Genomic DNA, 23,124 nt, shown 5'->3' with positions numbered 1-23,124 from the left:
TTGTACGCTCTCTCTTTGCTTAGAGGACCCCTTTCAAGATTTCCTGTAGAGCTGGTTTGGTATTTGCAAATTCTTTCAGTTTTTGTTTGTCCTGGAAGCTTTTAATCTCTCCTTCTATTTTCAATGATAGCCTAGCTGGATATAGTATTCTTGGCTGCATGTTTTTCTCGTTTAGTGCTCTGAAAATATCATGCCAGCTCTTTCTGGCCTGCCAGGTCTCTGTGGATAAGTCAGCTGCCAATCTAATATTTTTACCATTGTATGTTACAGACTTCTTTTCCCGGGCTTTCAGGATTTTCTCTTTGTCACTAAGACTTGTACATTTTACTATTAGGTGACGGGATGTGGGCCTATTCTTATTGATATTGAGGGGCGTTCTCTGAACCTCCTGAATTTTGATGCTCATTCCCTTTGCCATATTGGGGAAATTCTCCCCAATAATTCTCTCCAGTATACCTTCTGCTCCCCTCTCTCTTTCTTCTTCTTCTGGAATCCCAATTATTCTAATGTTGTTTCGTCTTATGGTGTCACTTATCTCTCGAATTCTCCCCTCGTGGTCCAGTAGCTGTTTGTCCCTCTTTTGCTGAGCTTCTTCATTCTCTGTCATTTGGTCTTCTATATCACTAATTCTTTCTTCTGCCTCATTTATCCTAGCAGTAAGAGCCTCCATTTTTGATTGCACCTCATTAATAGCTTTTTTGATTTCAACTTGGTTAGATTTTAGTTCTTTTATTTCTCCAGAAAGGGCTTTTATATCTCTCGAGAGGGTTTCTCTAATATCTTCCATGCCTTTTTTGAGCCCGGCTAGAACCTTGAGAATTGTCATTCTGAACTCTAGATCTGAGATATTCCCAATGTCTGTATTGATTAGGTCCCTAGCCTGTGGAACTGCCTCTTGTTCTTTTTTTTGTGTTGAATTCTTCGGTCTTGTCATTTTGTCCAGATAAGAGTATATGAAGGAGCAAGGAAAATACTAAAAGGGTGGCAACAACCCCAGGAAAATATGCTTTAACCAAATTAGAAGAGATCCCAAATCGTGAGGTGGGAGAAAGGGGATAAAAGAGCTTCAAAAAGGAAGAAAGAAAAAAAGAAAAGAAAAAAAAAAGAAAAGAATTAAAAAAAAGAAAACAAATAAGAAAAATATAAAAAAGAAAATATATATATATTAGATAAACTAATTAAAAAACATTAAAAAAGAAAAAGGTAAACGTTAAAAAAAAATTTAACCAGAAGGTGAGAAAAAAAACAAAAAATGAAAAGGAAAAAAATTAAATTAACTGCAAGACTAAAAAAAATCACAGGGAAAAAGCCATGAGTTCCGTGCTTTGCTTTCTCCTCCTCTGGAATTCTGTTGCTCTCCTTGGTATTGAAACCTCACTCCTTGGTAGGTGAACTTGGTCTCAGCTGGATTTCTTGTTGATCTTTTGGGGGAGGGGCCTGGTGTAGTGATTCTCAAGTGTCTTTGCCCCAGGCGGAATTACACCGCCCTTAGCAGGGGCCGGGGTGAGTAATCCGCTCGGGTTTGCTTTCAGGAGCTTTTGTTCCCTGAGCGCTTTCCGTAGAGTTCCGGAGGACAGGGAATACAAATGGCAGCCTATTGGTCTCCGGCCTGGAGGAGCCGAGATCCCAGGGCCCCACTCCTCAGTGCGCCCTCAGAGAACAGTGCCCAGTTACTCCCGTCTGCCTGATCTCCGGCCGCGCTCCAAGCTCACGGAGCCTGCGACCGGTTCAAGGTAACACCGAGCTGTGAGCTTACTGTCGGCTCTGTCTCTGTAGCCGGCTTTCCCGTTCCAATACCCGCAAGCTCTGCGATACTCAGACACCCCCGATCCTCCTGTGACCCTGCGGGACCTGAGGCCATGCTGACCTCGTGTGGGCTTCGCCCCGGTTTAGCCTCTGGAGCGATGTCCCTCAGCGGAACAGACTTTTAAAAGTCCTGATTTTGTGCGCTGTTGCTCCGCCGCTTGCTGGGAGCCGGCCCCTCCCCCCGGGGTCTATCTTCCTGTCGCTTTGGATTCACTTCTCTGCTGGTCCTACCTTTCAGAAAGTGGTTGTTTTTCTGTTTCCAGCATTGCTGTTCTTCTTCTCTTCGATCTGCTGATGGATTTTCAGGTGTTTGCAATCTTTAGATAAGCTATCTAGCTGATCTCCGGCTAGCTGAAGTAGTCTCAGCCTGCTTCTTCTCCGCCATCTTGACTCCTCCCCAAAATCAGTACTTCTTAATGGTTCAAAGAATGGCTTCAGTCAGAACTTCAAACTTCAGGCCAAAATTAACATCTTTATCCAAAATTAAAGAAGAGGGCTCTTCTTCTTTTCATTAAGTTTCTTTTTTTAAATTCCTTTGAAACACCACAGTATTTGGTCTACTTACATCATTTCTAATCAATCAAAGACTATTTATTGAGCTCTACAATGTTCTCGGGCTTGTTTGTAAAGATACTCTATGAAAACAAACCAAATTGTCTGAGTTAACTACCTATTGGGATGGGAATACAAGCTTTAGAGTAAGTCATATAAAACCTAGGACCATGGAAAAACTTCATGTTTGAGGCTTTGGATTTGTTCATTTTAAAATGGGATCTCAAGAACTAAAAAGTTATTGCTGAATTCCTTGGGTGGTAAACTAACTACAAAAATAATTTCAAATTGCATCCATTATATTTTCAATGGTGTTAACTTTGATATGATAGATCAAAGACTCCAACCTAGAATTGTTTAAATAAGACAGATTATTATTATCCACCAAACTATAGTCTAGCTGTTCTAAACTGACAAGATCTCTCTGCTCCACATGGGCATTCTAAGATCCATGTGTCTGCCCCCCCATGCTTGATCATTCACAAAGGCATTGTCCTTGTCTTCAAAGTCATAGGTCTCTGACACATCTGTGTTCTATTTCCTACTTTGGGGGAAAAGATCCATTGTCTGGGAAAAGTAACTAGTCCTTAAGTTGGAGAAGAGATGTAAGTTGAAATTGTCACATTCTTCCCAGATATCCTTGGTCCAAAGTTAGTCACATGGTCATACTTCTCTGCAAGAAAGACTGAGAAATGTGACTTCTATATAAATTACCACATATCCAGGAAGAAAGAGACAACATGCATTCTGCTGTGGTCTGCCCTTCTGTCCACCCAAATATCCTACACACCATTATACCCACACAAGCAACACACTACACTTTCTCTGAAATACTCAAAGTCCCATCCAGTTACTATGGCCAGATCAACAAAACTTTAGGATCCCCAAGTGATGATCAACTTTTCCATCTGGTCCAAAGTGGCTCCTCATGGTCCAGAAGGTATACACAAGAAAGCAGCTTATAACAGATGAATGAATAAAGAAGATATGGTCCATATATACAATGGAATATTATGCCTCCATCAGAAAGGATGAATACCCAACTTTTGTATCAACATGGACAGGACTGGAGGAGATTAGGCTGAGTGAAGTAAGTCAAGCAAAGAAAGTCAATTATAAAGTTTCACTTACTTGTGGCACATAAGGAATAACATGGAAGACAGCAGGTGAAGGAGAGGAGAAGTGAGTTGGGGGAAATTGGAGTGGGGAGATGAACCATGAGAGACTGTGGACTCTGAGAAACAAACTGAGGGTTTTGGAGGGGAGAGAGGTGGGAGGGTAGGGGAGAGCCTGGTGGTGGGTATTAAGGAGGGCACATGTTGCATGGAACACTGGGTGTGGTGCATAAAAAATGGATCTTGGAACACTGAAAAAATAAAATTAAATTAAAAAAAAAGAAAACAGCTTATATATGTTATCTACTTCCTTCCCAATATACACTCAATCTACAATGGGGACCAAATTCTTGCCTGAGCATATCCCTTTCTTATAATGCTTTGTTGACAGCATCAGAGGATCATAGGAATGCATGTCTTCAAATTATGCAGATCTCTGGCACTTGACATCATTGATATTGGCTTCCTGGGAAGTTGAGTCTGAGGGAGTGGTTAATGGCTTCTTGGAGCGGGATTTCTGTGATTTTTACCTGCCCACTGGTAAGCTCTCCAGCAGTGCTGGGTTAGATCAGCAATGACAACTTTCCAGCTCTTTACTTCCCTACTCCTCCCAATGGTAGGGGAAGCCTCTACTTCTCTATACTAAAATATTTCATTCTTGGATTGCTAATTGACTTTTGTTTTCCTGATCAAACCCAAACTGTTGCACCATATTTCATCAAATCTATGTCATTGTCAAATGTAATATCCACCATTAATATATTCAAAACAAGAAAGGAAAGATTATATAAGCTAACTGAACTATGATATGGCATTGATTGTGAAAACATCCTGGTTTCAGAGAAAGAGATATTTGAATGTTTAAAATGTGTCTCTTAGACTCAAGAAAATATGGGATAGTAATCCCCCTTGGAATTGTTTTTTAAGTGTGGGATGAAGTAGGATCTAGTTTCATGTTTTTCCACATGGATACTAGATTGTCTCAGCATTGTGGATGATAAACTATGTGCTTTCATCCCTGATCTGTAATGCTGCTTCTGTCAAATGCCAAATACCCTTATATGTGTAGATATGATTCTGGGCTTTCTAGTCCATTCCACTGATTTGTCTATCTCCATACCAATACTATGCTGCCTAGGTTGCTATGTTGTCAATACCATGCTGCCTAGGTTGCTATGTTGTCAAAAAAAAAAGAAAGAAGAAGAAGAAGAAGAAGTTTTGATGGCCGTAAACAAATCTTACAAACTTGTTCTTTTTTACAGCAATCTTGGCCTTTTGTGTATTATATAAATTTTAGACTTAGCTTGTCAGGTTACACACAAAGCCTTCTGCCATTGGTCATTCAGATGGCAATGACCCTCTAAATTAATCGACCTGTCCATATAGTACTGCTTCTTCCAATTTATGAGCATAGTACATAACTCTCCATTTTATATTATTCTTTTAATAAACTCTTTTAAGTTTATTTGTAGAAGATTGACACAGAGTTAGTTGGATTTATTCCGAAGTGCTCCATACTTTTGATGTTTTCGTGTATGGCATCTATACTGTTCAATTCAATCCTGTTGGCTTTGCAATCTCTCACCACACTCTGAATAATGCCAGTTTTGTTTCTTCCTTCTAATCCTTTTATCTTTTATTTCTTTTCTAGTTTTACTGAACTCTCTGGAATCTCGAGTGGAGTGTCAGATGGATGGGGTGAGAGCAGACATGTTTGTCTTCTTGATCACAAAGGGAAAGGATTCAACATTTCATCATCAAGTGTGATGTTAGTTATGGTTATTTTGGAGAATAAGAATTCTACCTTCTCTTTTTCTCCTAGCTTTTTACTAGATATTATTTTAAAATAGATAGTTTTATCACATATTTCATTATGTGGTAAAAAATGGCCAGCAGTATTCCAGATTACAATACCTATTTCTTCGTCCCCTGTCCCTCATCTACTAAAATGCAACATATCATCAATTTTGTGTTATGAAAAAATGCAACATATCATCAATTTTGTGTTATGAAAGTACACCATTCCCAAGTACCTATCTCTAAATTTGTTAAGGTAAAGTCTAAACTAGTCTAACAAAGTTAACTCATTCCCACAGCAGTTCAAATAACATGTCTTCTTGCGTACCTAGCAGCCTAATCATCTACTCTCACAGGGATCCTCTCTTCAAAGTTGTCATGCACTTGAGATTCTTTTGAGTACAGTAAAGCCTTACTCCCTAAAGAAAAGAAATCAGTATAGAACTGGGTTGAGGAATTTCAATACAAAAACCATTGGATGCTGCTTAAAATGGTCATGCTGGTCATATTCCTCCAAAGTCTGTTCTTCCCACGTCCTTGGCTGCCCAGCCAAAGACTGCAATTCTAAGTCTCCCTGGCAGCCAGGTGTTGCCATGTGACAGCTGAGCCAATGAAAGGAAAGGGAGCTTTCAAGGAGATGTCAGCTCCTTTTTCTAGAGAAGCTGCCTTTCCAAGACTCTGGCTCTTTTTCCTTTCCTGCAAACCTGAGAGCAGAGATGCCAGCAATCCATTTTGAATAAGCAGATAAAGATAAGGGCTAAGGGAGGAGCAGAGTAACTGGCAGAAACTTCACCTTTTCTTAAATTGTCACCTCCACTCCATTAGCATAAACATCTTTTGGAAAAGATGGAAAAGGCATTTTATCATCAATCAATAAGATCTGATTTAAAAAATTAATTGCAAAGTTTCTTATTTCATTATCTCCATGAGAAGATAATAAAGTGTTCAATTATCTAGGAAAAGATGGATGGAAATAGATTTTTTAAAACCAAGTCAACTGCTCATGCACTTTCTTATTTGACAATCTCAATCACTAACTTCAAGCCTAAGAAATATCTATTGACTATCTAAACTTTGTTCTAGCATAGTCGGAGGTACTGGGAAACAATAATCAATAAGACAACCACTGACTGCATGGCAGTAACAAATAAAAAGACACTGACACACGTTTTTCCCTTTATGTCTGTCTCCACTTTCCGCTTTGTCTCTGAAATTTGCCTAAAGGATGCAGGTACTCATGAAAGAGTACATTTTACACTATTTAGTGGATATGGGACAGTACTCAACATCAAACTAAATCAAACCTTTGAACTGTTTTCAAACAGATCTCACAGAATCGTTGCTGCAATACAAAGGAAAATTATCACTGTGGTGGGTTGCCCTGGTTCTATTATTCTGTAGAAATTCAAAAATGAGAGAAGAACAGCCTACACTGTAAGAAGTCGATTTTGCTGATCGTTATTTTAAGGAGTTGCTAAAACTAAATCTTATTTGATGCTTACAGTCTAAAGAATAATATGACCTAATATTAGTACCTTATGTATTAAGTGATTCTATCTTCACACAAAAACTCCTTGACATAGCTATTACTAATGTCCTCATTTTACCGATAAGAAAAACAGGGCTGGCAGCCATTGAGTAACTTGCTCACCTGACACTGTATTCAAAGGCACAAGGCTTGGATCATTATTATATTCTCTTTGTTTGAAGTCACTATCCTGGTCTCATTCAGCTTCCCTCTGGCCTTCTCTCCCTTGGCCTCACTTTCTCATCTATTTAGCGTGTATTTCATAGGGTGCATTGTATGAATCAATAAGGACTGTCTTAAACTTCTTTATAATTAAGAAGGATGTAGAAAAATAATCACTCAAGTTTTATACCTCTTTCTGTAATTTATTTTTAATTTTTGGGTGATGTTTCATTTCTGCATAATTTACCTAGTTATTTTATTTAAATGGCTTTAGTTACAATAAAAATATAGTAATAATTCTTAACTTGCTAGAGGACACTGACCAAGTCAAAAAAGAAGTTCTCAGACACTTCTCCAAAGAAGATATACAAATGGGTACCAGACACATGAAAAAATGTTCATCATTATTAGCCATCAGGGAGATTCAAATCAAAACCACATTGAGATACCACCTTACACCAGTTAGAATGGCCAAAATCAACAAGACATTAAGCAACAGGTGTGGAGAAAGGGGAACCTTCTTACATTGTTGGTGGAAATGCAAGTTGGTGCAGCCACTTTGGAAAACAGTGTGGAGATTCCTTAAGAAATTAAAAATAGAGCTTCCCTATGACCCTGGAATTGCACTACTGGGTATTTACTCCAAAGATATGGATTAGTGAAAAGAAGGGCCATCTGTATCCCAGTGTTCATAGCAGCAATGGCCACAGTCGCCAAACTGTGGAAAGAACCAAGATGCCCTTCAACGGATGAATGGATAAAGAAGATATGGTCTATATATACTATGGAGTATTATGCCTCCATCAGAAAGGATGAATAACCAACTTCTGTATCAACATGGATGGGTCTGGAGGAGATTTTCCTGAGGGAAATAAGTCAAGCAGAGATGGTCAATTATCATATGGTTTCACTTACTTGTGGAGCAAAAAGAATAACATGGAAGACACTGGGAGATGGAGAGGAGAAGTGAATTGGGAGAAATCAGAGGAGGATACAAACCATGAGAGAATGTGGCCTCTGAGAAACAAACTGAGAGTTTTGGGAGGGGAGGAGGGTGGGAGGTGGGGTGAGCCTGGTGGTGAGTGTTATGGAGGGCATGTATTGCACAGAGCATGGGGTGTGATGCATAAACAATGAATTCTGGAACACTGAAAAGAAATTAAAAAATTAAAATTAAAAAAGAGAAGTTCTCCCTTGTCAGTTATATATTCTATAATCCAGTGTATGCAAATATCAGTGAGTTACAAATGTTCTTCCGTATATTAAGAATGAGGCAAAATAAGATTTGTCATCATTTTTGGGTTTTAAGGGTACAATCCTGTAGCAATCTGCAAACCACAAATGCCATTGTGTGTAAGGTCACATATTTTATGCATCCCAAGGATCAGTCATAAAATCAATAATCAACCAGACTAAAAATAAGATTGAATTATCTTTCTTATATCTCTATAAAAATTATATTACTTTGTTGTCATATAAATAGGCAATCAAAGATTACACTGCCAGAAACAGGGAGATGTCCTACAGATATGTGTCAGGTAGTTCATTAACAAAACTGCAGTTATCTTTCTAGCTTTGGAGATGATTACAGTATTTATCATTTTTTTAAGTTTTAATTTGTTGTGACTTTTTTCCTCATTCCAAATAAATGTTTTCTTACATAATTTGGTTCCTTTTCTTACTGAGTATCCCCAAATTATATAAGCTTTAGTCTCCATCAGAACAGTTAGATGGTTTTCCTCTCCGCCTCCATACTTCTTGCACATATTAGATGATTGTCATGAGGATAAAATGAAATAATACATTTTAAAGATCTTGGAAAAGCAAAAAGTACTATTTTATAAAAACTGTTAGTATTATATTGCTTTGGCTATGACTCATTTTCCCCTAAATCTTTCACACATGGTATAGAGACGTCCATAAATGGATTTTCCTTTCTAGCTCAAAACAGAATGTAGTTTCCTATGTATAATATTCAGGTGTGAGGCATAACTGTTAAATTATGGGGTATCTCAGAAATCTAAGATATATTCTCTGCATTGAAGAGGTTTATAAATTCCTGAGGAATCTCTTCATTTGTTTGTTGATCCATACCATAAGCCAGACAATATATTATACAGTAAGATGAGTCAGAAACAGAGCCTCCTTGGAAGACAGTCTCAAAGATGGTGTTATCCATTGAGAATGGGTGTGGTTTTTGAAAAAATCCAAAAGTCATTTGGACGTAATGGGATGGATGAGTTGAACAAACTTGAATAATCATTTTTGAGTAAGAAATGAGTGAAATAAAGAGGCTACTTTTTCTTATATGGTCCATATACTGGATTTGAATACAACTCGTGAATTATTTGTTTATAGAGGCACCTAGGTGGCTCAATCGGTTGGGTGTTCAACTCTTGATTTCAGCTCAGGTCATGATGTTAGGGTCCTGAGATCAAGCCCTTTGTCAGGACTCCACACTGAGTGGAGAGTCTGCTTGAGCATTCTCTCTCCCTCTCCACTGTGCCACTCTCTTCCCTCGTATGGACACACGCTCTCTCTCTCAAATAAACAAATAAATCTTTACAAAATAAAATGAAATAGTTGTTTTTAATAATCATTCATGACTTTATTGCCACATTTTGCACACACTGTGACTTGGAGGCCTGCTTGTACACATGTCTTCAGTAAAGAGAAGCCAGTGCACCTATATGTTTATAAGTTAAACTTCTTCAAGTGTGATATATTCACTAAAGCAAATTTTACTTTAAAAAAAAAAAACATAAAATTGTGAATATATGTATGCACACACATAGGCCTTCAAAAGCACTACTTTCCCTGAGACAATTATTGACATAATTATTAATTATGTATTGACATAATTATTTGTATTGACATAATTATTAATTGCTATGAAATAAGGTTTCATTCATGTCTATGAAAAATGGCTATTGGCTTGAAATTTCAGATCAACTGTCAGGATTTCTTCTGCTTTTTGAAGAAACAAATTTAACTTATAAAGGCATATAAAAGAAACACATGTTAATCAACTGTCAAATCAATGAATTTTTTTTAATCTGCCTACTGGAGCCCAATAACATCACTAAATTTATATGCAAACCTGAACCTCCTTAAGTACCTATTCCTTTTGCATAGAATGAATTTAATTTTACTTATTATGGAAATCAGGCAAGCTTAATTCCTGCATTGCTCATCTGTAATGGATTTGTGAATTTCTAGCCCACTCATAGCTGTAAGAAGCACAATGCTCAGGGTGACATACTCAGAACCTTGGCCAGCAAAAACACAGAAGCAGTATCATATACCATGCTGCTAGAACAATCCTTACAGTTTACCCAACTTTGTTACCTATACGGCAGGCCTCCCTTTGCTTCTGAAGACTTCTGAAGACACATCATGAACACTAAGAGTCTATTCCTCAGCTGGGAGAATCTAAAACCAATCATCTTCCTTTATAATTGCTCCCTTTCACAGAGCTCCATATTTAATAGAGAAGTTGTGCATATTCATCCTCTATTTTAAGAAGCTACCTTTAAAAAATTATGTATACCCTGCCTCATTCCACGAAAGTTGAGAAAATTTACTAAAATCAATGTATTGGGGCGCCTGGGTGGCTCAGCGGGTTAAAGCCTCTGCTTTCGGCTCAGGTCATGATCCCAGGGTCCTGGGATCGAGCCCCACATCGGGCTCTCTGCTCCGCAGGGAGCCTGCGTCCTCCTCTCTCTCTGCCTGCCTCTCTGCCTACTTGTGATCTTTCTCTCTGTCAAATAAATAAATAAAATCTTTAAAAAAAAAAATTAAAAAAAAAATAAAATCAATGTATTACAACTGGACAAGATAAACATAAAACTAAAACATCAAGGCTGGGAGGGAAAGACAATCATGAGGGTACTAATAATGGACCTTGCAAAACGTGTTAGCAAAGACTCTGCTAAGCTCACTGGGAAAGACCAGGACTTTTAGTCTGTTCACAAGTACCCTTTGACATCAATTTTTTAGCCAGGGATTTGGGTCACTTTTCAATTAAATAGATATATCTTTCTTGAGCCCTTTCTGGGTGTTAGGGAGTGGGCTCAGCAATGAAAGATGGAAAATTTTATGATTCCCGCTTTCAATTTAGTGAAGACAGACATGTTGACAGCTGGCTCCATATCAAGGATGAAAGGGAAGTCTTAAGATAGGCGTTCACACAATGAATTGAGGAGGGGTAGCAATTCCCAGGAACCAGGAAGGACTTTTGCAGAAGTAATAACTGAGGTGAGCTTTAAAAGACAGAATTTTGACAAGAAGTTAAGTGCCACTTCCAGTCGGTGAACGGGGGAAGAATAAGACACAAACAAGTCAGCTGCAAGAGAAAGGGAGAAGGGGACAACAGTCGAAAAGAAGCTGCAAGTGGCGCCCAAACAGGGACCAGAAACAAAACAGGAGAAGAAGCCCCAACGTGAGTTTTTGCACGGCCATGCCTTTTTCCTGCTGGTGAATTGTGAATTGTGGTTACTTATCGCAGGGTATGGGTAATCTAGAGAGCACAAAGGATTATCGCCCTTACATTTGCTTACTGAGATGGCTCCTAAAGGCAGGAGGAGCAAAAGTCAGCGAGCGCCAACTTATGAAGCTTTTAAAGATAATTAAAGAACATTGCTCCTGGTTCCCTATATTCGGGACTTGAGATTTACAAACATGGGAAAAAGTAGGTCATGAGTTAAAACTTGTGCATACTAAAGGAAAACCAACTCCAATTACTATGTGGCCTACTTGGACCCTCATTCGCTCCGTTTTGGAGCTTTTACAAACCCCTGATTCGGAGAGCGATAATGAATTTTCAGGAGAAACTAAAAAAGAGGAACCTGAACACACCATGCAGGAGGAGAAAAAAATTACTAAGGCCATCATAAAGGAGTAATCTCCTCCTCCTTCTCCAATAACAGAACAAAAGGTGCAAGTGGCACTGCCGCCCTCGGCTTCATCATTCTGTAAGAAGGCACCATTTAATGAAAAAGATGAAAAATACATGATATCAGCCATTCAAAAAGGCCTCCTTGAAACACAACGAGCAGGAGACCTAGATGTCTTACATTTTAATTTCCCGGTTATTATTAAAGAACATGTCCCTCAGGGACATGATCCTAACAACCTTAATGGTATCTATGAGGCCAAGCATGAGCCATTTCCCTTCAAATTATTGAAGGAACTAAAATAAGCAGTACAAAACTATGGAGTTAATTCTCCATTTACAACAGGAATCATTCAAGGCATCGCAGAAGTCAATCAACTTAATTCCGATTGATTGGTCATTGTTAGAAAAAACAGTTCTATCTTCAAGTGAGTTCTTAAAATTTAAAACATGGTGGCAAGATCACGCAGAAACAGCAGCTTCCCATAATAGAGCTTGTAATGTCCCTATTTACATGGAACAGTTCATGGGTATTGGGCCGTGGGCTTAAGTGCAAGACCAGGTACTAATGAATGATCAAGCTATTGAGCAGCTCCGGCATTACTGTTTGAGAGCCTGGGAGAGAATAGAACCCCAAGGAGAGAAGTGCTCTTCTTTTCAAAAGGTGATACAAGAAAAGGAATTTTAGGTTTAATTGACACTGAAGCTGATGTCTCTATCATAAGATCATTACATTGGCCTAAAAAATGGCCATATAATTCCTCTTCTGTTACTATTACAGGAGTAGGACCGGCTGGCAATGTGTGTCAAAGCTCCAATATTCTTTTCTGTGAAGGACCTGAGGGTCAAAAGTGTTATCCACAGCCATATATTGTAGACTTACCCATTAACCTTTGGGGGAGAGATTTACTAAGTCAATGGGAAGCCTCTTTGGTTATACCTTTCCCTAAGGAGGATTCCCAGATTTTTCACTGAAGGCCACTGCTCTTGAACCCATTAAATTAAATTTGAAAAATAACAAACCTATTTGGGTGGAGCAGTGGCCCTTAACATAAGAGAAATTACTTACTTTACAAGCCATAGTAGAGAAACAGATTTAAAAAAAAAAAAAAAAAAGGACATATTGACGAATCTCACAGTCCTTGGAATTCACCAGTTCTTATGCTCGCTTCGGCAGCACATATACTAAAATTGGAATTCACCAGTTCTTGTTACTAAGAAAAAATCAGGAAAATGGAGACTTTTAACACACCTGAGTGCGGTTAATTCTGCTATCCAACCCATGGGGTCTCTCCAACCTGGATTGCTTCCGCCTAATCTAGTCCCACGCGAATGGTCAATAATCATCATAGATTTACAGGATTGCTTTTATACTATACCACTTGCTAAGGAAGACTGTCCCCATTTTGCTTTCATTATTCCCAGTGTAAATTTGAAAGAACCAGCCAAACGATATCAATGGAAAGTTCTTCCAGAAGGAATGTTGAATAGCCCCACTATCTGTCAGGAGAATGTGGCAAAAGTTATACAGCCAGAAATCAATTTCCACAAGTTTATCTTATCCATTATATGGATGACATGTTATGTGCAGCCTCTGATAACATGCAATTGCAAGATGCATTCAGAATGCTTCAATTGCAATTTGAAAAATACAAACTAATTATAGCTCCAGAAAAAATACAAGTCACCACACCTTTCTCATATTTGTGGTTCATTATGGACAGGACCTCAGTTAAACCCCCAAAAGTTCAAGTCCGTAGAGATAAAATTACAACCTTGAATGATTTGCAAAAATTATTGGGAGACATTAATTGGATAAGATCTAAAGTTGAAATTCCCACTTATGCTTTACAGCATCTATTTGCCTCTTTAAAGGGAGATCCTAATTTAAACAGCCCTCGGACCCTATCAAAAGAGGCCTTAAAAGAATTACAATTTGTTAAAAGCCAGATTCATTCAATGCAAATGGATAGAGCCCAACCTGAGATACCATTAGATCTTCTTATTTTTCATACCCCACATACACCCACTGGGTTAATTATTCAGGAAAAAATTAATTATAGAATGGATTTTTCTCCCAAATAATACTGTTAAAGCACTCACTACCTATATAGACCATATTGGCAGTATTATTCAATTAAGAAGAAAAAGAATTTGCCAAATACAGGGGTATGATCCACAGGTTATTGTTCTGCCTTTAAATAAGACACAAATTGAAATGACATTCCAAAATAACTTAAACGGGCAAATTGCCCTTAGTGGCTTTACTGGAAACACTTCTTCTCTAACCTAACTCAACCCTAACCTTGTTGTTTCCTTTTTAAAACATACTGCTTTTGTCCTTCCTAAAATTACTTCTAAAAATCCAATAACAGATGCCCCTACTTATTTTTCTGATGGCTCTGTCAAAGATAAAGCTTGTTATTATGGTCCTACTTCAAAGATCATATCTACTACCAGTCTCTCAACACAAAAATCAGAATTAATGGTGGTCATAGCATTGTTTCAAGATGTTTCTTCTGCATTTAATCTGTTATCTGATTCTTTATATACAGTATATGTTTTACAGCATATCAAAACTACTACTATTTCTACATCTGATGTAATATGATGGCTCTCATCATGGTAGCCGTAAGTCTTTTTGGATGTTATGCACAAATAAATAACTTTGCTTACTGGGCTTATATACCCAATCCTTCCTTGCTCCGTCCAGGAGAATGGGGAGAAGATATAATACCAATTTATTTAAATGCCTCAAAATGGGTACCTGGAATTTTAGATCCTAGATTGCCACTATTGCACTTAGAGGAGGGCACAAATATTAATCTCACTTTAGGATATCAAAATAGACCAATATGTATCGGCAATCATTCCAGTTGTCTTATCCCTGATAATCAAAGATGGTTGGTGGACTTTCCTACTGATAATTATCTGAGTAAAGTTCAGTTACATTTACTCTCTACTAAAGGATTCTTAGCCAATGAATATTGGGGTCCTAACCATAACAGAGCAGCACCCCCTACTCCCAAATGCAAACTAACACAAATGTGGTCTGATGAGGGAATTCACCCTTTATGGGACGATTGTCGAGCTTCTCACCCGGGTATTGTTATTAATGATTCCTATGGAATTGTATGGGACTGGTCCCCTAAGGGGATGGCAGTCACCAATTGCACTGGGAGACCCTGCTCCTCTCATTGAAATTTAAAATGGCAAGTTTTTTATTATCTCATTTCACTACAAACCTTAACCTCAGGAGATGCACCTCTGGTCTGGCTTGGGCAAGGACTTTCTATGCCATCCCCTTTTGTTAATTATCATAAAAAACAAAAGAATTTATGGAAGGTCACCACCACTTTAAATCACATAAGAGTTTGGAAGGACTTTCACATTCATCAGTCTAATGACTATGCATTCTCTTTTTTCCTAATGGATGAAGAATGGGTGAAAGCTTGTGTTAGAGATCCCTATGTTTTTGTTATTGGAAAAATGACTTTTGATCATAACAATAGACTGTCATAACAAATAAACTGTCTCAGATGTAAAATGTTCACCTGTGTAGATAAGAATGTTTATAGGGATAATTCTATCATTCTCATAGCTAGAAGAAAAATAGACATTTGGTTACCAGTGAAATACCACCGTGTTTGGGAAAGCTCTCCAGATATACATGTACTTTTAACAATTTTAAAGAACTGGGTCCATAGAACAAAAAGATTTCTTGGGTTACTTATAACAACTATTTTAGAAATTATAGCCATTACTGCTACAGCTACCACTATAGGAATAGCCTTGCATCAAACTGTACAAACCACACAATTTGTACAAAAGTGGCACGAGAATACTAGCAAAGCTTGGAATCAACAAATGATCATAGATCAAAAATTAAATAAAAGTATCTCTGATTTAGAAGCAGCCATGATATATATAGGAGATGATCTTCAAAATATAAAGCTTAAACTTCATATTTTATGTGACTAGAATGTTTCTTCTTTCTGTGTTATTCCCCATGCCTATAATGAATCAGAAATATCTTGGAGCAAAATTCGCCGGCATATTACTAATCATTATGGTGATAATCTAACTTTAGATATTAGACAACTTCAAGGTACTATTCAAAGTATTACTCACTGATCATTACGATCAGTTCCAGGAGTGAGTTTTACTCAAAGAATTAGCGATATTCTGTCTAATCTAAACCCTTTTACTTGAATCAAACAAACTGGTCTTGGCATTATAGGTGGAATGATTATTCTTTTTATGCTTAGTCCTCAGATGCATGTGAAAATCCCTCCAAGGACTAGAGAATCAAGAAGCGGCAAAATCGACTTTTCTACTTCTTCACAAACAAAAAGGGAGAAATGCAACTGCCCCTCAGAACAATGTATTACTTAAAATACAACTCATAGGAAATTTTACTAGTTACCCAGCACATTAGGATATAGCCTTAAGAAAAACACATACTGCAACAGGCCTCTGGGGGAGAGGCCTTGAAGCTGAGCAGCTGGGAACGGCCAGCCTGCTCAGGGCTGAAGCCGCCAGCATCACTTTTGCCGTCATCTCCCCTTTCTCCTCCCAAAAGTGCCTGTGGCTAGTTAGATAAGTCCTTTGAATGCGCTTGGTAAATAGTAAAATTTCCCATGGGTTATATTTTAAGTAATACATTGTTCTGAGGGGCAGTGGCAGTTAAGGAAGGCCAAGAGCACTCCAGGCTCTGAAAATAGCCTGACCCTCTTCTTGCCCACAGTGCTGTGTAATAACAACCCCTGCACCACACACTACAAACGTATCCTGATGAGCCTTCCTGCTCCCGACATTCATCCCCAAAACCAAGGCTGGAACCTTGCACCGTACCCACCTCACCTTGCATCTTCCAACTCTTCCAGCAATTCTTTTAATCTACACAACCTCCAGGTCATTATGACTGTTATCGTTTTGTTTTATTAGCTAAAAACAGAGGTCCAGGCTGAGTTTTAACAATGGCTTCACTGGGCCACAAAGCCTCCCTCTCATGGAGGGCGGGGATCTTGTCTACCATTTTGACAAGCCTCAGCCACAATGACTTAACATGTGCTTTCTAGTAAAAAGTTATTTAATTAATAAATGTTAGCAATTTTTGTACTTATAAAAATATGAATTGTTATCTACTAAAAACCTACAGCATTGATATATATATGTATTTATAATTTTAAATGTTTATTTACTTACATATTTGTTTACTTTAGCAACTATGAACTAATTGTTAACTTAGATAAGTTAACATTACGGGACACCTGGGTGGCTCAGTGGGTTAAGCCGCTGCCTTCGGCTCAGGTCATGATCTCAGGGTCCTGGGATCGAGTCCCGCATCGGGCTCTCTGCTCAGGAGGGAGCCTGCTTCCCTCTCTCTCTCTGCCTGCCTCTCTGTCTACTTGTGATTTCTGTCTAATAAATAAATAAAATCTTTAAAAAAAAATAGATAAGTTAACATTAAATAAGATAATAAATAAAAGTTACCTAATAATATCTTTTCAAATTGTTCTCCAGACTATAGTAAGGAATAATTTGGTGATGTTGCAACCCAAACAGAGCCCTCTTTTGTGTCCCCTGCCCCCGACCCTTGGGTGATACCCCAAACTTAGCCTGGTTCAGAAAGTTCTTCCTCATCTCCCTGTGCTTAGCAGTCATGCCCTGGAACCAGTCGTCTTACAGTCATGCTCTACAAAGCAGCTCTCAAGTGCCACAAACCACATCTTTTACTTCCAGGTCTCTTATGCTTTTAGAGACTGTTCACATCATCTGAAATCTCGTACCAAATGACCTTCCAGGTTAAAGCCCCTTACAATCCTCTTACTGAAAAAATACAGAAAAAGAGGTGGTAAGAGGTTCATTTTTAAGGTAATTATTAGAAGGCAACCCTCTCTAGGAAGAGGAGGCAAGCGAACATAATTTTGATGACAATCATTTGATGCTCAGGTCTGAATTCCTCTAAGCAGGGCATCTGCTTAGAGGGATCCACAGAGAAAGCAACCTTAAAGAGACACCTGAAAGACAAGCCCAAAGCAGGAGTATACTATTTTCTGCCACACTGGAATAAAGCAAGGTTGAGATTGCCAGAGTTAGAAAGCCCTGAGAAGTTCAAAGGCCATGCCTTGGTGAGCCAGAGTTGGATGAGCTGAGTCTCTGAGGGGCAGAGCGAGGTTTGCAATTATAGTTGAGCAGTAACCTAAACAGCAGTGATGCCCAGCCCTGCAGCCCAGGAAAAGATTCCTTATACTGCCCTGTCCCTGATTCCATCCACCCTACAACTTCCTTTACTTGGCTACCCTGCCACTCCTTCTTCATATTTCAGCTTACCCCCCACTTTCCAGTATCTAGAGACCACCCAGTAGCAAGTTCACAACATTTTCTGTGTTCCTCACCAAGGTGTTAAATCTTGTATCACCAAGGAATGCCCCCAAACCAATATACCCTCCACCTAAGTCAAGCACCTCAGAGCCCAGGCTCATTCATACTCTCCTGGCTCCTGCCAATGTGTGTTGTGTTGCATCACATTTGAGGTATTCTCTTTCCTCCTTTATCAGGCCCAGAACATCCTGCTGGGTGGTGTTGAGACTTAATTCTGAGTGCAGGCCCTGTGGCCAGGAGGAGAGACAAGATCCCAAGGGGACCTCTGCATCACCTTCAACAAAGGGCGAATGTAGCTATTAATAGGGGAGAGCATGGTTCAGGCTCAGAGAGTTCAGAGGAATCTGGGAACTCAAGATTTGGGCATCAGGCAAATGGGATTTATTCCCAGGATGCATGGGTAGCTCAATATTCATAAGTCAATCAGTGTGATACATCAATCACACCAATAAGAAAAAGAATAAAAACCATAATTTCATTTCAATAGATGCAGAAAAATCATTTGACAAAGTACAACACCCATTCATGACCAAAACCTCAGCAAAGTAGGTTTGGAGAAAATATACTTTCAACAAAACAAAGGCCATATATGAAAAACCTACAGCTAACATCATACTCAATAATGAAAAACTGAGAGCTTTTACCCTGAAGTTAGGAACAACACAAAAGTGTTCACTCTCACCACTTTTATTCAAATAGTAGTAGAAGTCCTAGCCACAGCAGTCAGACAAGAAAAAGGAATAAAAGTCATGCAATTTGGTAAGGAAGAAATAAATTTCAGTATTTGCAGATGACATGACAATAGTATATATAGAAGACCCAACCATAAAACTACTAACACTGATAAATGAATTCGGTAAAGTTGCAGGATAAAAAACCAATGTAGAGAAATCCATAATATTTCTGTACATTAATAATGAAGATGCAGAAAGGGAAATTGTACCCTTTGATCACCTTTCTCCAGATTCTATAAGTTTATTTTTCTTTGCTTGTTTTGAGATTCCAAATGTAAGTAAGATCATACAGTATTTGTCTTTCTCTGACTTATGTCACATAGCACAATGACTTCAAGGTCCAACATTTTGTTGCAAATGGTAGGATTTCCTTACTTTTTAAGGCTGAATAATATTTCATTGCATATACATGTCACAACTTATTTATTCCTTTATGCCTTGATACATACCTAGGGTATGTATGGGTCCTTGTTTTGGTGTCTTGACTATTGCAGATAGTGCTGCTATGAACATGGAGGTGTGGGCATCTTTTTGGGTTAGTGGGATTTCTTTACCCCCTCTGGATATATACCCAAAAGTAGAATTGCTGGATCATATGGTAGTTCTGGGTTTTTTAAAAGATTTTATTTATTTGTTTGTTTATTTATTTGAGGGAAAGAGAGTGTGAGAGAGAGCATGAGAGGGGAGAAGGTCAGAAGGAGAAGCAGATTCCCCGGGGAGCTGGGAACACAATGCAGGACTCAATCCCAGGAGTCTGGGTTCAAAACCCAAGCCAAAGGCAGTCACCCAACCAACTGAACCACCCAGACAACCATTAGTTCTATTTTTAATTTTTTGAGCCTCCTCTGTACTGTTTTCTTTAGTAATTATACCAATTTACAATTCTACCCACAGTGCTCATGTGTTCTCTTTCCTCCAGATCTGTATCAGGCAAATGGAAAAGCAGGTATAGGTCAGACAATGACGATGGCATTTAGACCAGAGTTGGCCATGGAAGCTTTGGGGCAAGACTGATAAAATCAGAACTGAGAGTTGAGAAGATGATTACAGCACTGTTCATCACTTCAACATTCGTCCAACTAATAGTTATTAAGAAACACCAATGTGTTGTTCCAGATATTATCTATACTTGGGTCCGTGTCCCAAGGAAATAGGCAATAAACAGGTACAGGTGCTGACAATATGTAGTTATAAACTTTGCCTGTGGGAGGAAGTCATCAATACAGAGCTCAGGCTGAAGGCTACTGTAATGGTTCAGGCAGCACACACACACACACACACATACACACACAGACCAAAACAAAAAAACTTAGATAAGACTCTAAGGAAGATCAATGGCAGGTAAACAGGACAGAAATAAAGGACGAGGGATGCCTGGGTGGCTCAGTGGGTTAAAGCCTCTGCCTTCAGCTCAGGTCATGATCCCAGTGTCCTGGGATTGAGTTCTCTGCTCAGCCAGGAACCTGCTTCCCTCTCTTTCTCTCTCTCTCTGCCTGCCTCTCTGCCTTTTTGTGATCTCTGTCTGTCAAATAAATAAATAAAATATTTTAAAAAATAAATAAATAAAGGATGACACTTCTGGAAGCCAAAGAGGAAGACTGCGTGACTGATGGGAATAAGAGAGTATTTTAGGAAATAAGAGACACGGTTAGTTGGATTACAGATACATCAAACTTTAGATTTCCACGGTATATCTATAGGGACAGTATGAAGAGAAAGAAAAATCTAAATAAAAATAAAGCATGTGGTAACACTCTTATATTTGGGAAAGAAGAGAAGAGCCTAATCAGGTCACTTCATCTCACTATAGCTCTACTTCCCTGTACTGCTAACATCACAGGGTTTGAAGGAGGATTAAAAAAAAATAGTATGTGTGAGGGATGCCTAGGTGGTTCAGTCAGTTGAGCATCTGCCTTCAGCTCAGGTCATGATCTCAGTGTCCTGGGATCAAACCCCTCATTGTCAGGCTCCCTGCTCAGCAGGGAGACTTCTTCTCCCTCTGCCCCTGCACTCACTTGCTCTCTCTCTCTCTGTCTTGTAGGTGCTCTCTCTCTTTCTAATAAATAAAATCTTTAAAAATATAATATATGTGAAGACACTTTGTAAATCACATTAGAAGAAAGCTTTCTAAGAAACGGCCTTGAGGTGCCTGGGTGGATCAGTCAGTAAAGCCTCAGACTCTTGATTTTGGCTGCGGTTGTATTCTCAGGGTCTGGATCAAGCCCCTCCACAGGCTCCACGCTCAGGATGGGGTCTGCCCTCTGCTCCTCCGCCCACTTGCATGCTTTCCCCCTCTCTCCCCCTCATTAAAATTAATTAATATTTAAAAGAAAAAAAGAAATGGCTTCAAATACTACAGGAAAGTCAAAGCAAGTGAGGATCTGGCAAAGGCCTCTCCGAATGCTGCCGTTTGGTGGTCAAAAACCAGGTGCAGTAGGAAGAGAGTAAAGGTGACCTCTCCTTTCAAGGCCCATAGATAAAGTAAGAAGACACTGATGTGCCCCATCAATGTCTCTGAAAAACAAACATTTTAAACATCAGATTGAAAGAAATCTTTAAAATGATTTATTGCCAAACATTAATCTTTTTTCTTTAAACTCAAGTTCACAAACCCTGTTTTTTTCCCTTTTGTATCCCCAGCACACAACACAGTGCCTCAATGAGGCAGTCAGGTAAGTTTCAACTGATGAAATGCACAAGGAATGGTGATGCCTCTGTCCCTCGGTCCTGGGAGCTCTTTCCAGCTCTTGGAAAGCAAACAAATTACAGCAGGTGGTATTTATGCTTTTAGATTATGTGGGCCCTCCAAGCACTGGGAGTACAATGAACATTACACATGTGGTCAGCGAAGATTGACTTAAGAGAACACACATTCTTTCAATCTTTTTTATTAAAAAAAAAAAAATAAAAAAATATGTATATACACACACACATATATATTTGTGTGTGTATAATTTCCCTTCATCCAAGGAATATAGACTAGGAATCAAGCAAGCGCTTTTGCAACTTTCTCCTTCCAAAACGCTCTTGCAATCCTCGCCAAGCCAGAGGGTGGACGCCGCCCGTTGCGGGCTCTGTCCTCATACACTGGAGGATGTTGCCCCCTGCAGGAGACGTTAGGTAAAGAAAACTGTTCTCGAAAGATCCCATCCGGAAAGGGTCATAACTTTTGCTGGGGAGGAATCACCGGCCTGACAAGGGCTTCTGAGAAAAGGCAACTCGGAAACAGGGGCCTCTGAAGTGCAATATTTTGGGGAATTTTCGGCAAATCTAGGTAAAGGGGAAAGGCTCGTTGTTTTCTCCTTGCCCCGCACCTCCAACAAAAAAGCAGCGTGAAGCAGGGCACTCTCGCCGCTCGCGTGGGCACCCAGGCTGTGGCACTGCAGACTCGGGGAGTGATGAAGGTCGCCGGCGACATGGCTGGAGGGACGGCGGGCCCGTCCGGAAGACGGGCAGGCACGGACTCCCCACCCCTTCGGTGCAGGGGACAGAAGCCATTCTAGAGAACTCCTCGGGAAGGGGTTTCACACGGGAAACCGAGTGCTTACACGATTTGCTAGACAGAGGTCGAAGTCAGGAGCCACCTCCCGACCGTTGGGATTTCCGAATCACTCCCCTGAGCCGCCCTCAGCCACGGGGCAGGTGCGGGTGCTGCTCTGAGCACAGCCACCGCCTCACCCCTGCAAAGCGGATGGCGAGAGCGGCCTCTGCCGCTAGAAACACCCTCCTCTCCCCCAGTGTATCGAACGGTAGGAGGACAGCCTCTACGTCACTCCCACACCCCAAAGCTCCTGTGGGGACAGCCCCGTAGCAGAATCAAGTCCGGAACTTCAGCTGCAGGAGCGCCTGGAAAATGCAGTTTCGAGCTTCCACCCCTTGGGACACCGGCGAGAGTACAGCAGCACCCAAAAGAAGCTAATTGCCAGGCTACCGTACCCAGCAGGCCACCTCATCTCACCAGAGAGGAAAGCTTCTTCTGGGTTCTTCCCTCTTCCCCAAATGGTACCTCCAGTCATTTCCAGGGATCTCCGGGGTACGCCTTCCGCAACCCCCCACCCCCAAGCCTGTCACATATAGATAGCCCTGCTGTTGCCGTCTCTCACCTGGGTTCCTGGAATGGCTTCCTAACCCAGCTCTCCTCCTCAAAGC

The sequence above is a fragment of the Mustela putorius genome, unplaced genomic scaffold (assembly GCF_011764305.1).
Source record: "Mustela putorius furo isolate JIRA1106 unplaced genomic scaffold, ASM1176430v1.1 tig00000056_pilon_pilon_pilon, whole genome shotgun sequence".
Lineage (NCBI taxonomy): Eukaryota > Metazoa > Chordata > Mammalia > Carnivora > Mustelidae > Mustela > Mustela putorius.
The sequence above is the reverse complement of the archived record's forward strand: the minus strand, read 5'-3'. Positions refer to the sequence as shown.